A 6,000-nucleotide genomic window follows, 5' to 3' on the forward strand; every position below is an offset into this window, starting at 1 on the left:
CAACATCAACAGACTGTACACCCTCCATGACAGTGGCATTGATTTTGAAGTTACAAATACAATATTATCATATAATAATAATAATAATAATAATCTATATATATATATTATATATATCTATAATAATAATCTATATATATCTATAATAATAATAATTATAATATATATATATATATATATATTATATATATATCTATAATAATATATATATATATATATATATATATATAACAATAATCTATAATAATAATAATATAATATATATATATATCTATAATAATAATCTATAATAATAATAATAATGTAATTCATCAAATTATTATATGATGAATGAGTACATAAATGAATCAATGGTCATTGGTATAAATACTGCATGTTATTGATCTAAATTACTTAACGTAACAAGTTAACCTTCTTCTTGGACGCAGCTATGTATGAAATCAAGTCATGTTTATTTTAAGAGTGCATTTAACGTGTACAGGGTAACAATAACAACAGACAGACAGACAAAAAGTCCTCAGTGTAATGGAATAATCCACGAGCTCAGCCAATGAATTTAGCGATGCGAACATGGTAGTCCAGGGCCCTTTCTCATTTCTCGAACTCCCCTCCTCGACTCCCCTCCTCGACTCCCCTCCTCGACTCCTATCCTCGATACTTAGTCCCGCCCACAGGAGATGCGAGCGGAGGAGCCGAGGAGGGGAACCGAGGAGAGAGGAGGGGAAGCAGCAGGCGGTTAGAGAAATGAGAACTCCTCTCCTCTGAGTGGTCATTTTAAAGAGACGTCCATTAATGATGACAGGAGGCAGCAGCCCTCTGTCTGATGGACAGATGTGTTCATGACGACTTATATATTTACTTTGATTCATTCACAGTGCGGTATAATGAGACAATAATGGCTACAGATGCGGACACACACACATATATATGTATATATTTATATAAATATATACAATTTCAGAATCAAGCAGAGCACTCTCATAATAACGTAACACTATCAGAGACTGGATATATCCCCCCCCCCTCTCTGGTCGCTACAATGTGGAAAATAAATTACGGGCCAAAAGTTTATTTACAAGTATTAAAAGTAAGCAGAGGACACCAAACCAACTGACACCTGTCTGTCTGCTGCATCGACACACACACTGTACCACACACACCTACACCACACACACGCATATACAGCTCCTAAAACAGGCTACAGCCGTGGTGTATTTTATTGTGAAGCACTAAATGGTTTTAGAAAAATATCGACTCTTTGTTTGTAGATATCTACTAAACTAAAGCAAAAATAGTAGGCCTGTTCTACTGAGTGATATATATTATACACACTGCTCTGCTTTCTGCACGGACCTCACATCTGTTCTCACTGTAAACATCGCGTCGCGATGAAAGCAGTTAATACAATAATATCCAGGGGATGCATGCAGAGCTGTCATTGGCTGAGATAAGTCCGGCCGTGCGTCACGAGTCTTTGAAACATCTCTGTTGCCGGAAATGCATCCACGAAGCAGCCGTGGAGGACCGTGGAGGACCCATCAGTGTATCCTCGGTTATAGCTCCTCCAGAGAGCCTCCTCGACGCTCGATCCTCGGTCCTCGAAATGCATTTAGAGAAATTAGATGTCCTTCAACATGGCGCGCTGGAATTCATTTCCGGGTCACTACCGGAGGACCGAGGAGTCGAGGAGTCGAGGAGTCGAGGAGTCGAGGAGGGGGATTTGATGAAATGAGAAAGGGCCCAGGAATGTTGTTGTAGCTGGAGTTGGCTGATAAACGCTGCTCGCCAATGTTGATTCGATGGTCAACTCTGTTCCCAGATAGTAAAACCTCTCACAAATACCGCGTATATAACGCAAATACCTCGGACTTAGTGATGTATTAAGACATATGACAAAACATGACATAAAACAAGCATACAGCACTGTTTAGAATCCATTTGGTCTGCTTTAGCGTAACCATGGCCCTTTCTCATTTCATCAAATCCCCCTCCTCGACTCCTCGACTCCTCGACTCCTCGGTCCTCCGGTAGTGACCCGGAAATGAATTTCAGCGCGCCATGTTGAAGGACATCTCATTTCTCTAAATGCACTTCGAGGACCGAGGATCGAGCGTCGAGGAGGCTCTCTGGATGAGCTATAGCCGAGGATACACTGATGGGTCCTCCACGGTCCTCCACGGCTGCTTCGTGGATGCATTTCCGGCAACAGAGATGTTTCAAAGACTCGTGACGCAAGGCCGGACTTATCTCAGCCAATGACAGCTCTGCATGCATCCCCTGGATATTATTTTATTAACTGCTTTCATCGCGACGCGAACGGCCCGTCCACACAGCAGCGTGCGTTGACGCTTGCCGGCGGGCGTGTCTGAAACTCGACCAACAACCAATCACATGAATCTCCCGCCCCTGACACACAAGCAGCGGTTTGATTGGCCAGAGCTTGTACTGGCATATGATTCGATTGGCTGACGCCTCACCGAGGCGTCAAAAGTTGAACATTGCTCAACTTTTGCAGCGAGCCACGCCAGCTACGCTCCACGTCGCTTCCCACGATGCATTTCGGCTAAAAGTGACGTCACCCGCATTCAAAGTGAATGGGGAAGCGTCAACGCACGCCGCTGTGTGGACGGGCCGTACAGTGAGAACAGATGTGAGGTCCGTGCAGAAAGCAGAGCAGTGTGTATAATATATATCACTCAGTAGAACAGGCCTACTATTTTTGCTTTAGTTTAGTAGATATCTACAAACAAAGAGTCGATATTTTTCTAAAACCATTTAGTGCTTCACAATAAAATACACCACGGCTGTAGCCTGTTTTAGGAGCTGTATATGCGTGTGTGTGGTGTAGGTGTGTGTGGTACAGTGTGTGCGTCGATGCAGCAGACAGACAGGTGTCAGTTGGTTTGGTGTCCTCTACTTACTTTTAATACTTGTAAATAAAACTTTTGGCCCGTAATTTATTTTCCACATTGTAGCGACCTACGTTATTATGAGAGTGCTCTGCTTGATTCTGAAATTGTATATATTTATATAAATATATACATATATATGTGTGTGTGTGTGTGTGTCCGCATCTGTAGTAGCCATTATTGTCTCATGACACCGCACTGTGAATGAATCAAAGTAAATATAGAAGTGGTCATGAACACATCTGTCCATCAGACAGAGGGCTGCTGCCTCCTGTCATCATTAATGGACGTCTCTTTAAAATGACCGCTCAGAGGAGAGGAGTTCTCATTTCTCTAACCGCCTGCTGCTTCCCCTCCTCTCTCCTCGGTTCCCCTCCTCGGCTCCTCCGCTCGCATCTCCTGTGGGCGGGACTAAGTATCGAGGATAGGAGTCGAGGAGGGGAGTCGAGGAGGGGAGTTCGAGAAATGAGAAAGGGCCCATGTACTGTAGGCAGCCATCTTTCACTTCTGTTGACAATATGCAGCTACCCAATTGGTGTAGCACGATCACGTGACGAACCGTGGCACTACTTTTGACCAAGATATTATTACGCTTTGAAGGGACTAGTTCAGCCAATAATTACGTGCCTAGAAGAATTGACAGGAATTTTAGCGATAAACTTTTTTTTGGTCGATAAGCATGACTCGTTCTTTTTTATGAACTAAAGATTATGTAGTTCCACTTCTGTGGAGCGGGATTTCTTTTCTAAAGGACTTTTCGAGGTTCACCTTGCGGCCTATCTTGCATTAAAGGAATTACATGTATCCATTATGTTTTCGTGCTACATGGACCATATACATTCTACACAACGCACTAGAAATAGAGGCTTTCCTTTATTCTGCAACACGAATGTAACATTATTATACATCATTGGCCAATGATGCACTGCACAGAGAGCTCTGCTCTTTGTCTGTCACAAGTGTGTAAACACAGACTACTGTCTACTGGCTCTCACACATGTCCTTATTCAGTTGTATTGACTGTGGGATTAAAACAACGCCTACGAGTTATAATACAGTTTTGGCAAAGGGCAGCTGACATTTATATTAACGTAGTCACATTTGTCATCACTATGCTGTGTCTGTGTTAAGATAAGACATCAAAATAACATTTTCTTTGGCACAAGAACTAATACATATTTAATATTACACATACTGAATTTTAAAAGTCATGTTACTTTGGTAACTTCCAAGTCTTGTCAACAAAAAGGCAAACAAAAACGTGCTATGGGATTTTGTCTCATCTGTAGCTAAGCCTTATCTAACCGGACTGAATGTACATATATATATATATATATTCTTAATATGTGTATAACCAATGCATCTGTGTACATTCTGAGGTTTGTTGTATTTGGTGATATATAATGTACGTGTGATGTTCAGTGAGTGAAATTAAGATACAAGGGTGTTCACAAACAAGGATTATACGAAGACCAAAACATATTCAGGAAAAGGAAGGTACATGTGCTAAAACAGAGGGAGGATGAGACACTTCCTGTCCACTAATCTGATCTATGGTAACTTGGAGCATATCCATTCTTCACCTCTATCCACACATCCTCTAACTGTATTCACAGCCCTGAAGATATTTGTGAAAACATACACACACTGAGCATTCCAGAAAGATGCTCAAAAAAGGTTGAGCATTTGAATCAAATTAGAAATACAAATAGAAGTCCTGCATCTAAAATCTTCAATAAAAGTACAAAAGTAATAGCATCATAATATACCTAATGCACAAAAATCATCATGCATCAGGGCCAATTTCAGGTGCATATAAATATATAAATACATTTCACCGATGCTTGTTCAGTTCTCATTCATAAAACTCCGTTCGATGTCTCACTATGGGATGCGCCTCATCGCGGAGCAAACAGAAGCATCAATCTCATTACGCCAATCCTGATTGGCTGGTGATCTTGACGTCAACGTCAGGGGAAATCACCCCCTATAAGTAGCCTGCGCCACGACGCATGCGTCATTCAAACACCTCTTCTCGCTTCAGAGCACATCTCTAATGGTAGCCGGGCTAGCTTAACAGTCCACAGACTGAACCAAAAGGCTAATTTTCGGTCAACGGGCGTTAGCCGGCTACCCTATTCTGCCTCGCAGAAGAGTATAGTACTAACACACCAGTTAGTATTATAATCAACCTCACCATTCTTCCTCTGGAATTAAGGTAAGGTTTTGATTGTTCAAGCTAGCAACACACCAGCTGCTAGCTTGTTTTTTCCCTCATTGCCGACACCACGGTAGCGAGGACGGATTTTTTACTTGTTTTCTTTCACGAAGGAGAAAAAGGATTAAAAGGATATTAACACACCAGGTAATATTCTTTGAGAAAAAAGACCCACACCGTCCTTTTTCTACGGATTAAAGACAGGTTGGGAACTATTTTTTCTCTCGACGTACCTGTTACGAGCGGGTCCTCTTCACGCCACGCAGCGTATAAGATGGACGCCTCTCTCCCTCACACGAGAAGAGTCAGGAACTCGGAGGCTCGGCTCTGCGGCTGCGGGTTGAAAGTGTCAGGCACAGACTCACACCAGATCTGTTCGTCCTGCCTCGGGCTGGAACACGCCCAGGAGGCCATTGACAACCCCGGCTCGTGCGGGCATTGTGCCCGCTTCACCATGAAGAGCCTCCGCCGAAGGTTAGCACAACAAGCTAGCCTGTCGGGACAGGACCCCCTCATGTCCACTGGTTTGCCAGCTGGCAATCAAGACACGGGGGCGTCCGCCGCAGAGATGGAGCCCCTCACTGGGTCGGTCTGGGGCTCATCGACAGCGGCAGCCGCAGAACCGGAATCCCGCGCCATATCAGGCCGAGACCCGGTGGCGGAAAGAGACGCGGGAACGGGGCCCCACGCTTTACCAAGCTGGGGCTCCCGGCTGGACCTCACCATGGTTTCACCCGCGGAAGATGTCCTAGAGTTAGACTACATGGAGGACGAAGAGGATACCTCTGAGTTCCTCCTGTCTGACTCGGATGAGCAGGAAGACGACATCTTCATGTCATCGGCTCAGGCTGCAAAGCCGGGAGCGATGGCTGC

The sequence above is a fragment of the Pseudochaenichthys georgianus genome, chromosome 16, assembly GCF_902827115.2.
Source record: "Pseudochaenichthys georgianus chromosome 16, fPseGeo1.2, whole genome shotgun sequence".
In the NCBI taxonomy this organism is placed as follows: domain Eukaryota; kingdom Metazoa; phylum Chordata; class Actinopteri; order Perciformes; family Channichthyidae; genus Pseudochaenichthys; species Pseudochaenichthys georgianus.